General features: G+C 32.8%; 1 protein-coding gene across 1 annotated transcript in view; it reads left to right on the top strand.

Moving 5' to 3' along the window:
* Window positions 1-1,553: 1,553 nt before the first annotated feature.
* LOC106718024 (thrombospondin type-1 domain-containing protein 7A-like) overlaps window positions 1,554-14,405 on the top strand; it is a 66,574-nt gene continuing 53,722 nt past the window's right edge. Inside the window, exon 1 of the mRNA XM_045679657.1 lies at window positions 1,554-1,709. The gene's annotated coding sequence lies outside the window, so the exon portion shown is untranslated. The remainder of the gene's footprint in view (window positions 1,710-14,405) is intronic.

The following is a 14,405-nucleotide window of genomic DNA, read 5'->3' on the forward strand; positions in this document are numbered from 1 at the left end:
TTGATTAGTTTATAACAACTTGGTTACAAAGTTGTAAAAGTAAATGAAACATTTTAATCATTTGCTCGGTTAGGACGGTTTCATTTCCTGCCACAAACCTAGACAGTATTAAAGAGAAAGTTAATGTCGGAACTTTTGCTTTTCGACTTTGGTTTCAATCGTCTGGCCATATCGTAGTAGCGTTGCATTTCCTAATTTTATTGGATGAAAATGGCTGAATTCTGATTATAATTTTCCACGAAAATCATTGATTGAATGGTGAAATTCTTGTAGTATATTTTAGTTTTTTATATTCATTATATAAGAGACAAGACAAGAACAAAACAAAAGTGTTATATACAGAAAGAATCAAATGTGATTCTGTAAATATAAAAACAAAAGAAGGCAAGACTAAAACAAATGAAAAAAGTCATTGTTTCCGACTTTTTCTTAACTTGGGCGTTTTCTTAACTTATCGTCCTTCGTGTGGTGAATGGTGAATGTAATGCTGAACGATGAACGAATGATATATGGGAACAGGAACAGGGACAGGGAACACTTTGAGGAAAGTACATTAAAGGCGTTCCTAGAAACTCTTTTGTCCATTTACAAAATGAATTCCTCGTAGTAACGTTTCCTTGTTACGACGTTAGTACTTTAGTGATAGATTTTTCTACAAATTGTACTTATTTCCCTTGGAAGTTTAACATAAAATTGAAAAGTGCCATATCTACTCAAAGATAAAAAAAACAGCGTTTTAAAGTTGTCAGCACGTCTTTCGATCAACAGGCATTCAAAGATATATAAAGCTACAAGCTTGCATGTCATTTCCTGATATCACCCAACTTTACTTAGCACCAGTCAAGTTGATAATTATCAATATTCCGAAGATTTGGTATCTAAAGGACCTTATTTTATTATTTTCAAATTTTAAGTACTTGAGTACTCCTTTGTCTTTCATCATTTTAATAAATTTTAAATTATACATGCTTGTAGTGGATGGTGAAAGGAGTAGGAGTCAGTAAGGGCGGTGGTAGCGTTGTGCGAGCGTTCAAGTGATCACAGATTATCAACGTTTCGCAAAACAAAGGTCCGTAAACGGCGAACGGGAGGCTTCCGGAGCCCCGCTATATATCGAATACGCCCTCCCTCGGCGACGGGCAAAGATTAAGTAATACCTAAAAGCCTTCAGATTTTATTTTTTTAATACTTTCCATGCTATTTCTTTTTTGGATGTGCTAGTTTTTTTTTAATGTTTAAAGAATTTTTTTACTGCGGTACTTTTATGAAATTAAAATAACTCCAACATAAGTGGACTGGTCTTTCCTTTATCTCTTTTTTATTTTGGTTCATTGGAGAAAGATTTATAGAATAAAAAAAAATTATAACAATTTTCCATTCAAATAAAATTACTAAACAAAAATTATTAAGCTATTTTATAGTAAACACATAGTACTAGGAGTTTTTACTTATTTGTATGTCTAGTTTTTCAGGCTGTAATAATCTTTGCGAGGGAGGAGCGGGGTGCGAGTTAGCAAGCCTTGGTCAGTGCCCCGCGCGCGGTGTAGCGATTCGGTCGTGATCTATCGAGTTTGCGACCGTCGTATATATTTAGTTATATTTATAAACTTATTAAAAAAAAATTAATATTAAATTCGTGAGTATACTTTTTTTTAAATCAGCTAGGTATGTGCCAAGGACTTGGTTAGTCGGGAGCTGTGCGTAATAAGGTAAGTAAAATTATAAATTATAAAATAATTATTTATCTTATTATAATTTATTTGAAAGAATATTGGAATCATATTGAACGCGTGTTATGATGATAAATTGAACGATTGTTATTTCCTCTCCATTTGTCGTATAAATAACAATCCGTATCAATGTGATTCGTCCGATTTGTAACAATAACGTAATGCTAGTTTACTTAAATCATTCAAGATTATTACATAAGACGATACATAAACTATGTTAACGGAAAACTAACATTTTGGTAAACATTTTAGAACGATTGTGTTTTTTTTTTGTGTTTATTTTATTATTAAAAAAATAGTTTGTTATTCTTAAAATACCTATCAATAAAATACCTACTATTGTAATTCGACGTCAAAGACAATATATATTATTTAATATAGTATTCACATTTTGATTGTGAAATTCATACCTATCTTATATTATAATTAACAATGTACTTTAATTTCGTTTTGTTTCATCAGGTTCTATACTCTGTAAGGTTTTATATTATTGTTTGTGAATACACAAAGACGGTAACGTCTTTGTGATTATTATCTCTTTCATGAAGCGAACGACCCTTGCTTTGTGATGGTCCAGACGAAATAATTCTAGCTATATCTCTGTTCAGAAGTTCTACGAAAATTGTTTTACCTCAATAGAGTACATTTTCGAAGAGATAATTCAACTCTCAATAACTCCTCTATAAAACTTATTGGTATTTAATAAGTACTTATTAATCCCGATTTTAAAAGACTTCTTTTGTTATACAAAATTCTAACCTAAAAACCATTTTAATATTTCTTAAAACGCTTTATTAACATGTAAAGAGAAAAACAGCTAATAATGTTGCGGACTAGTGATGCAACGGAAGTGTCTTAGCGGAACCAGAAACGGAAACAGATGTCAAAAATAAATTTTAGCAGAAACGGAAACGGAAGCGGATGCGGAAACAGAAGTGTAAATAATATGAAAAAAAAAACATATTTACAAATATTTATTATTTTGGTAAAATCAGCTTGTATTCGTTTTTAATTTATTAAGGCATTGGATATCGGTGTCCTTTAGCCTTCAATGTATGTATTTTTACTGTGCTGCAATAAGTTAAAATACGTGTTGACAAACAGAGGCTTTTAAATATTAAAACTTAAAAATAAAAATATTATTAAATAATAAAAAATCACCGTAAAAAGTTTTGGCTCCCAGCTGTTACCTTTTTTATTTTGTAAACAGTGAATATGTTAAGTATCAAATACACCAAATCTACATTAGAAAAAGATATAATTATTAGGCGTTGGTGGCTCGTGGCACTTGACTTGCAATCTGCAGGGGCTGGGTTCGTATCCCGCCATGTACCAATGTGTTTTTCGATTTACAAATGTACATTTATCCGACGTTCTTACGGTGAAGGAAACCATAGTGATGCTGCCTGCACATATCTGAGAAAAAAGTCAATGATATGTGTGAAGTCAACCCGCTCTGGGCCAGTGTGGTTGACTATGGCCTAGTCACCCCTAATTTGGGGTAGGCTCCGAGCCCCTTAGTGGGGATGTATAGTGAGCTGATGATAATAATGATGATGATAATATATTACATGGTTATCACTTATTCAAAAGTACATTTAATAACTCGTAAGTATGAAATAGTCACATTTTGCCAGTTGTCAAATTTTATATGGACAACAACTAGACAGTTAACTCCAGCAAGAGAAACTGATTGTTTCAAACAGCAGCAGAAAATATTACGCGCTTAAATTCACAAAAAAAGTACGTGAACAAACAAATGCGACAAGTGCCGAAAGGCCGCGCACGGACTGCGCGTCTCGCGCCGCGCATTTGGAACTCTCAGTCGTCGTAAAGTTCCGTTTTATCTCCGTTATAAAAGTTGCGGAAACAGAAGCAGAAACGGATGTTGAAAAGCACGCGGAACTTCCGCACTTGCGGAAACGGAAACAGACATCCGTTGCATCACTATTGCGGACTATAACGCTGTTAAAATACTAATTGCAAAGTATTATTAAAAATTTATTCGTCTATATTTTGTGAATTAATTACCAAACAACAATTGCACATGTTATCGCAATTGTCGTTCATGCTTCAATGAGCTATGAAGACTTCTAATGAAAATAACGTACGGGTAATGTTTAACACACATACGTTGGTTATTATCAAATAAAACCAGTTTCATATTGTATGATATGTTTACTTTTATGACTATTATTTGACGTAAACATATGTTTATGAAGTATCCTTCACATATGTATTAATGCTTCTAAAAAATTCATTTTCTAAGAGTGTTGGCAGCTCAGGGGATAATCACTGGACTTGTAATCTGCAGATTCCATGTTTTATCCGATGTTCCTTTACGTATCCGAAATTCAAAGATATGTATGAAGTCAACCAACCTGCAATGGGCCAGCATGGTTGACTATGGACAATTCTAACATTTACCGATTAAACTTAGCCAACTAGTTATGGCAGAAGTTCGAAAAGTAATGCAATTTTATACAATGGAATGCATATCATTTTGTTGTATGTTAACTTCTACAGCTATCACTGAACATTTAAAAAAAATAAAAATATATCATACAATTATAAAAAATAAAAATATATCAACGTTATAAAAGCGATTCCTAGGGAGTTGACGTAATCGATTCGTATCTTTTGTACCTATGTGCAGTTCGACACAAGGCTCAATTTGTGTGTCAGGTCGATCGGTGCGGCTTGTAGGTCAGAGCTGCTGCATTACCATCGTCGAAATTTTATTGAAGTGCTTTAAATTCGAGCTAAAATCGCGACCATTGCAAACATATTGGCCGAGCACTCGAGCAGATGAAACGAAATTTTATCGAACCCGTTATAAGACTGCTTATTAAAACTGTTTATTAATATTAATTTCGTCTGTATCAAACTATCTGTAGGATTAGGGCTAGGAAAAGATGGATTTGGTGAAAGGAATGATTAAGAAGGGAGTGACGCTTGAAATGGTGGAAGATAGATCAATCTAGAGAACAAGTGCGTCGAATCTATATGAGTCGTCGAATCGTCGAATATAGATGAGGTCTAAAGATGATGGGTATGTATTTAACTAACCGAGGGAGTCTATATCTGGGAGTATATAGCTTCACTGACATTCAAATCACACTCAGTTTTTATTTTATTTGTATTCTTCTCCTTAGTGGTATATGATGATGATGATGATGTCCTCCGTGACGTAATCCGTCAATGGCGAACCTTGCTATCCTGCTATATGGTATATAGAAGGAGATACATACAAGTAGAGCGTCAGTGGCTCAGGGGTTAAGCAATTGATTTGCAATCTGCAGGTCCTGGGTTCGAATCCCACCATGTACGAATATGTTTTAAGATTTTCGATTTTACATAATATGTACAAATGTACGTCGGATAAATATCTGACGTTCTTACGGTGAAGGAAAACTTCGTGATGCACATATCTGACAAGAAATTCAATGATATGTGTAGAGTTAACCAACACGCACTGTGCCAGCGTGGTTGACTATGGCCTAGTCATCCCTAACTTGTGGTAGGCTCCGAGCCCCACGGTGGGGATTTATAGTGAGCTGATGATATATGATATATTTTATACAAAAATATCAAAATTGTTTTGTTAGTATTTTCTTTTCCAAATGTCTATTGCCTCTGCCTTGTTATAAATTGCTCCAAATATTCAAGATGGAGTAGGATCCAAATGGACGTATGCACAATTCAGAACCGCTGTAGTACTTGTATCGGCATTTACGGTCGGGTTTTCGGTTTACATTGTGCGGTACTGACATTACATTTTGCATGTATAGGAATTTACGGCTCGCTGGACTTCTGGATTCCCATATTTGTTGAACTAAGCTAGGAAGTTACATTTCGACGTTTCTATCGTTGAAATGTTTGAATGGATATGTAAATTTTTTTCCGATAGAGGATTTTCAACTATAATTTGATAATTTACAGTAGCTCGGTCTTTTAACATTAGTTACTTTCTTAAGAGCAATGTATGTAAAAAATACGAAGGGAACCATCAACGTTATCAAATATAATAAGGGTTTAATTTGAAAGTTTATTAATTCCAGTATATACAAGTTGATATAAAGTTACATAATAATTAAAAGCAGATCAAGTTATATTATTTCTCAAACCATTAAAGTTCTAACGCTGGTTAATTGCAGGAAACTGAAGAGGTTTGATATTTGAGTTAAGTTCAAATGACTGTGTCCGCTGTCGGCTGCTTACATTATAACTGTATCAAACTCTGTCACATTGCAAACGGCTCTTAATTGACAAAGTTTGAAACACTTACGCGCTCCCGAGTTCACTTTAGTTGACTATTTATTAGCTTATTGCACGTAAATAGCATCATGGTAGCTTTATTATACACTCTCTTCAACTTACTAATTTATAAACTACTAACTGTCGCCCGCGACTCCGTCCGCGCGTAATGAAAAAAACTTAATAAGTAGCCCTAAGTATGGGTTCTTTCAGGCTATGTTCTACATCTGTCGCAAATGTCACCAAGATCCGTTAAGCCGTTCCGGGGAAACCTTCCAACAAACATCCATCCATCTAAACTTTCGCATTCATAATATTAGTAAGATAGGTTGTCTGTAAAATCTGAACTATCCTTAAATATATTTTTGATACAATTAGATGGTTACTTTATTTCCCGCAACGTTTACTCACGCAATTATAACCTAAACGCATTAACCTTTCAAATTTCCTAACGATTCGAAAGCACATTATGAAAACCAATAATTTTCATTAATAATTTTCCGTCGTACGACGTAGCCCTGTATTTACACTGAAAATAGAGCAATTAGATGGTAATCGTCGCATTTGTAACAGAATACATAAATGTTCGTGCATTAGACCGTTTAAAAGGCGTTGACCTGTCTACATTTGTGTCATAGATAGATTGGTATTTTTTTAATCTGTGCTTTGTTTAATTATAAATTGTTTTATTTTAGATTAGGTCAAACTGTTAGTAAAGTGGTTACAGATTGGCGTACTAGTTAAATAAGGTGTCCATAATTAAAAAAATGTTTACGTATAATCCTTAACTTTTTTTGTTAACTGACTTTCGCTTGTGTCACTATTCTATTAATCTAAATTTACTGATTTAGTTATGCCCCTACGATCCCTCTCATAATAAATTACTAAATGAAAGACCTATTGCGCCAACTTCTGTCTCTGTTCATGATCTGCTTTTTTAATTTTAATCAAAATCTAGAAAAACTAGTAACTAAATTTCCCAATAAAGTGTGTATATTATGCCTTACAGAGACCAAAAACATACGGAAGTCATAAAATAAAACATATAATGAATTGTTAAAGTTCAATAGCATTGGAAAGTATATATTTCTGAATAAATGGCGTATTGTAGAGTCGTGCTTTGAGTTGGACTGTCAGGAATTAAAATGTAAGCAGCCGACGGTTCATTTGAACACGATTCAATTACGACGGCCCTCGAGCCTCCTCCAATTAACCGACGCCGGTTTGCGAGCAAACGAGTAACGACTCCGTGGATTAAACTCACTCGGATACTCTCGTTTCGTAACATTTTCTGTAATTTTATGACTGTTGATGCTTTTATATACGTGGTATGTGACATTTAATTTTCTTATTTATTTAGTACTTTCTCAGCCCCAATTTGAAGCCCTTCCACGGCCAAAGATAAACTATACAATAGAGATAAAGATAGAATATATAGCATACTAGACAAGAACAATATTTTTGTCATAATTTATGTCATATTTACACAAAACTACCCCGGACGTTGAAAAGATTATTTGAACTTTATTGGACTTTTAAATAATTTTACGAAATTCCCTAGAATCGTCTTTATGAGTTTTTTTCTTATTTTTACATTGGAAATAGAAATGAACCTTAATGGTTTCATTTTAAAATAATATTCGTAAAAATCTGCTCGTTTATCCTTCTGCACATTTCTTCTTTTACATTTTGCATCCCAAATTGTGAATGTGAATTTATTTAAATTAAAGCAGATTTGCTCTGCAATTTGGGAGGTTTTCGGAATGAATTCATTATTTTCTTTTAGTAAATCTTTGTTACACACTTATTTAAGGAAATGATTGATTACTTTATTTTTGGTCCTAAATACTTTGTACCAAAGTAATCTGATGTCATTTAAATGGAGTAATTTCACTTTATTACAACGTAAACCAATTGTATTTTCTTAGAGATAACAATAATTTTTCAAGAAAATTAGAATAAAACAAGTATAGTTAATACAAAAAAATAGAGTGCACTTTTTTATGTAAATTCGATAAATTAAAAAAATACTTTAAAAACAATCGAAAAGGACAAGATGTAGATAGTGTGAACTAATAGAAATATTAATAATATTAAATAGTACATAGAGCGGAGTCTGTCCATTACAGTTTAAGTGAATTACTAAGGACGTCGACACAAACAGCTCTTAGCGGTAGTGTACAGGCCGCAATATAATTAAAATAAGCGGTACTGAGTTTTCAAAAACATTTGGAGTTTACAATTACAAAAGTACATAATCTAACATTTGAAATAATATATAGTATTCATAGTATTTTGTCTGTTATTCACTCTAAATATAGTTAACTGATATTTTTGACGTTGATTTTGACGTATTAGAGCAATGTGATACTGAGCCTTATTAATTATAAAACTTAAAGCTATTTCTTAAGTAATTGTGCTACGTTAGTACTAGGTATCTTATATTATATACTAGCTTTTACCCGCGACTTCGTCTGCGCGGAATAAAAAAATGCACACAAGATAAAAAAGTTCCTATGTCCGTCTCCTAGTTCTAAGCTACCTCCCCATCAATTTTCAGCTAAATCAGTTCGACCGATCTTGAGTTATAAATAGTGTAACTAACACGACTTTCTTTTATATATATAGATTTTAATATCACTTTTAGTTTGATAGTTATCAAACATTTTGACACCGACCATGCTTTGAAACACTAAGTTTCAATATTTCTTTAATGATAAAAGTCAAAGGCAAAGCTTTGAAGGTTAAAAATATCCCTTGAAATTGTATTACAAATATCTGACACAATGTTTTTTGCTTCTCAATGTACAAAATGTTCTGCGGCACTTTGGTAACTTTCCGATGCCAAGTCTCCCTAATTGGCTGGCTTTTGAAAAGGGATCCTCTTATAATAGGTAATGCGTACAAATGTCATTGAGAAAAGAAAATTTTAGATTCAAGACATTCTTGTGAAACTCTACATTATAATGAGATATTTATTTTTATGGGCGACTTCGATAAACTTCTCACAATTTTAGTCCTTTTTCCTTTCCCTTTTCTTACAAGGAAGGGATGGGACAGGGAAGTGGACTTCACGATCGAGGGTACGCGTAGGGGATACATCCTCTTACTGTGCGCAATCTGTCGATCAAAGGAAGACAAAGCATCTGCAATTGCGGATGTCGATAGGCAACGGTCGCTTCTTTATTTAGTCGTATACATGTGGCCTCTTGCTCGTTTAAATTATCAGTTATATGAACTTTTAAAATAATTGCATGAAAAGTGTTTAACGATTTCTCTATAAAAATATTTCTGATAAAAAATGTCTTAGAGAAACTTTCGTAAATAAAATTTATTTTATTACATCTAATCACTTCATTGGTTCAAAAACATTGAAGGAGTACATTTTTCATAATTCAAATGACACTCAAATTGCTATTAATTATTTCAGTCTACTTCTATTTATAATGTGAGAGAGTCCTATCACGAATATTTGCGAGACAATTGCGAGAAAGTATTCGTAACGGCATCGACAAAGTTTGTATTAAATTTGTGCAGTGCTCTACCGTGCGTTATGTACACCAACAAACGAAATTACTTTTTACTACTTTGTTACGAATATTTTCTCGCAGCTGTCTCGCAAATATTCCTGATAGACCCTCTGACGTAATATTTCTTTAGTTAATTGTACAAGTAAATATTTGAACACGTTGAAAAGTCACGAATACCTTAACAGTGGCTTTCAACTGTCACTTGTAATAATACACATTACTTATGTTGTCTTTTTTTATCATTGTGAACCAAAGAGATGACCATATGTGTTAATACCCAATTTCATCAATTGAAACTGACTTTAAGATTAAAATGTTCACAAAATAAAAGAATACGAAAAGCTGACTCGAGCTCCTTAGCCTCACTCTGAATCTAACCTAATTTAGTCACTTGACCCAATTAACTGGCTAAAGAACGCTTAAAATTATTACACAGTTCTAAAGCTGAAAGTTTAAAGTTTTAGATGAGGGAAATATAAGATTCTCTTGTGTTTTAACACAAAAATGTTTGAGAAACAGTCAAGAATTACAACGCTACTTATGGCTGGTTTACATTATGCCAATACAGTAGGCATTCAACTTGCATAATGAAAATGCTAACTGTCTTACTGTACTGGCATAATTTAAACCCGGCATTATCTCCCATACTTTCTCATGCGTTTAGTAAGCTGGAAATAGTAGTGTCTTGTGCTCTTCCCTTTATATTTAATTAAGTACACGTATCTTTAATTTCGTATTAAATTGCATCTTATCAAGCTTAAAACTATATATTTGATTTTTAGACAAATTATAGAATAAATCGAACAAAAATAAGTATTTTCTCAGAAACTTTTACACAGCAATCGATACGGTATAGTTTTTGGAACGAAGTTCCTTATCGCGCGTTGTGAAAGGGGGCTAGACGGAAAAAATTCTTACGAAAAGTTGTCACGACACTTTTTGCTATAGTAAGTATGTTAACGACGAATGAGCGCTACTTCACTATGGCAACGACGTGACAATATATAACGAAAATTCATAGAAATAAAATGTACTTCTTGTGAAGACTTAAGTTTTTTATTCATAGAATAAACATTGGTTCTTTCACTAATTAATTGAAAGGAACTTCGTTCCATTCGGGTGTCCCTTGACACCTCTTAAGTTTTTTCATTAGATTAATACGCTATTATGATGAAAAGATTGTTAATAAATGCATTTCCATAACTCTGAGCACTATCGTAGTTTGCGAAGTAGCTGTAGGCGGGTGGCTCATATTTTATTTACCGTCAGACAATTACTCACCGCGGCCTACATTCTGACTCATATGTATGCACGAGGCTAAACAATAGTAAAGGGTAGTAGGTGGTAGTACGGTAAGCGCATGTACTCGTAACAAGTCATGGATTTTTATCAAATAATGTAGACAGCATTTTATATTTTTTTATTCCTTATTTCAGCATTTTATAGCCTCCATGCCAGTAATTTTAATAAAATAAGGAGTATTTATGTTCCTAATGCCATATATGTAATATTATCACAATAATTTACAAAAAAAAAATACGAAAATTACAAATATACGCGAAAATACGTGAGGATTGTGTTTATTTCATTTTCATTTATTGTTTTATACATTCTCAATATTAGAAAAATTGTTGTAAACGAACGAAATCCAAATCTTGAAAAGAAAGTTAAGTTTTTGTACGAGTGATCCCGAAATAGAGTCTCAATTAAAAAACACAAAGACGCTGCTCTCTGGGTCAGTCTTCTTAAATCTTTCATGAAATTTCTTTGTTCTATAAAGACATAAAAAGTGCATACTGGAAGCATCATATAGTGAAAATATTATTAAATTGAATACTTGCCAATCTTATTATACCATTATAAATGCGAATGTTTAGATAGACTAGCGACAGTTAGTTTCATATAATTTTTTAACATTTACACAAAGCCTAAATAAAAAACCGTTATATTTTTATCAAGTGCCAAATTATCCCAGGACATAAACCATCGAATTTGAAGAGAATTTGACTAATGAATTGAATATAATTCTAAAAATCCTTTACGTAATTTGTTCCACGTTGTTATTCAAATGAGATTGTCGCTAAAATTTGAATTTCGTCTGAACGATAATGAATGTATTCAAATAAAAGAATTCTAGTTGGATTTTATTATAGTTTAACTCTTTGCTGTTTGATATTTCTATGTTTATTAATTAAGTATCATTGTAGTGGTAAAGAGGAATAGATTTGATTACGAGTATAAATGTGAAGTATGTTACTACATAAAAAAAATACAGTCGTATTGATAACCTCCTTCTTTTTGAAGTCGGCTTATAACTCCAAAAAGGACGGAAGTGGCTAAAATTTGTAACATAGGTAAATTACAATCTAAAAAGAGTTGGCTGCTTAGTTTTTTTTTATTTCACTCAATAAAGACACGAGGGACAATTACTGTTAATTAGTGGTATGGCTATAGTTTCCGCATATCCACAACTGGCGTGTATTTTGCGTGATACTGCTTATACATAGCTCTATTGTATAACAAATACATATTCTGTGGCAGTCACAAACTGATGGTCGGGCGTACTCGATCGTTTGCCCGGCCTCGTCATTTTCAGTCCGACGTTTTAATTGGGCATTTGTCGAGCACCGGCCAACCATTCAGCAAATTGCCAAACCATAAAAGCACTCAAATTCACGTGTTTGTTTTTTCTATAAACGTTTGCGGTTTAATACGTTTGTAATGAATCACTAGTAATTGGAATGTTTAATATACAGTGTGTGGTTTAATATTTTTTATATACACATACATTGATTCATAAATTGTTTAAACTCAACATATTACATCATCCTATATGTGTTCGAATATAGTCAAAAAACATGTTAAAGTGAATTTTATTCATATTCTTTTAGACATTGTAAATACGAGTTAAGAAAAAGTAGCTACACCTCAATTGTCTATTAGATAAGATATATTTGTTTCCATATAGATAAGGATTTCTGACTAATTTTTTGAATGTGTAAAAATGAACATAATTCACATATACACAAATAATTTTCGACATACAAAAATGTTATCACTTTTGCCAACACGCGATAAATTAAAAACGATTAAACCGCGTACAAACGGGAAGTTTAATAAAACTCCCAGCAACGTCAACTTATGAGAGTAAACAAAAGCTGCAAAACAAAAGGAGGATTTGCAAAGTGGGAGAATTGAAAGAGCAATCTAAATTCGAAAGAGCCGTCTGAATTTGAAAGAGCAACGTAAAATTGGCGGTCGCGAGTGACGTGGGTACGCAACCGGTCGAGCGCACTTCACAGCCGGTGTGCTTTACTCGCGGCTTTTTTCCGGCAGCTTTTAAATATACTAATGCTCACTTATGAAGCTCTATGTTAACTGCAAATACTATCTAATTTAGGCAAATAATTTTAAGTAACTAATAACTAACTATAATTTTAATAAAGACATTCATAGACACCATAATATAGAGAAATCTAACTCAACTTTCATGAGTACTTTATCACTTTAACAATTTATAAATCATAATTGTGCGATCTTAAGAATAAAAATACATTAAAATATAGTGAAACTACTTCAAGCTAATAAAATCAAAAAAGAGATTTAAAAAAGACTAGTGCAGGTATTTAAGCCTACGAACAAGAGTACTAATTATTCCTAAGTCAGGTTAAATCGCACGTTCTAATTCCTCGCCTCTAAACCTGCAGGAGTAATGACCCGGTATGTAGGTTATACAGGGGTAATTCCCTGGACTGAAATTGCTACGTACTCATCGCCCTAGTATTCGTACAAGTGCCACTAAGTGTAGGCCGTTGCATTTAAATGAACAGTGTAACGTAATAGTCCTATTAAAAAGTAAGTCCTATTAGAAATTAACTCTTACTATAAGGTACTTACCCTTACCCTTAATACTAGGATTTTGGTATAATGGTAATACCTAGATTTTAGTAATATCTAGTGATATTCCGAATTTAATAGAATTTCGGACTATCATGATTTAAATGTCCGACTATCATTTTTATTTATTTCATCCTAAACATAAAGACTTTCACGATTGTCTTTACTAAATCGATTTAATTGAAGCCTATTGAAGACTAGCTGTCGGCCGCAACACCGTCCGCGCGGAATTACAAAGAACGTAATAAGTAACCTATGTGTTCTTCCAGATTATTATCTACATCTATGCCAAATTACATCGAGATCCGTTGAGACATTCTGGAGATACCTTCAAACAAACATTCATCCATCCATCTAAATATTCGCATTTATAATATTAGTAAGAAATAAGATAAGCGGTGAATGCTTTAATCAAATTTTAATCAGTATCTTCGAGAATGTTGTGAGATGAAAACATTTTCCTTCAGCTGGCATAATAGAAAAGAGCATTGCAGAATCTATTTTTATGTCGAAATACAAAAGAGAATCTATTGTCAATGAAACATTGGCTGCAGACAATTCGTGCTGCTGTATATTAAAAAAGTAAAAAGTGAAGCGACCAGAAAAATGAATAGAAAAGAGAAATGTATTTTAGTGTTTACTTGAATAATACATTTATTTAAAAGGAGTTAACTAAGTACAAAACATTGTAACGTGCAGAAAAATTAAGTAAAACCAATTCTAATAGTTTATACGACAAATGCTTTATTATTCCTTTACGCTTGAAGATTCAGCAAAATGAGCATGTATGCTTGCAAGTAATTTATCCTAGTTAAATATATATTCTGGATATATTCAAGTACAGGCAACAATCATACATAGAGCCTTCAGGACAATACGAATTGACGCAACCTTGTACAGCTCTGGTAAATTGATAGATCGTGTCAGTGGTTTGCTTAGCACTAAACCCGGATACAATTTGATAGACGTACAGACGCGTTCTCGAACTTTC

The sequence above is a fragment of the Papilio machaon genome, chromosome 10, assembly GCF_912999745.1.
Source record: "Papilio machaon chromosome 10, ilPapMach1.1, whole genome shotgun sequence".
NCBI lineage: Eukaryota > Metazoa > Arthropoda > Insecta > Lepidoptera > Papilionidae > Papilio > Papilio machaon.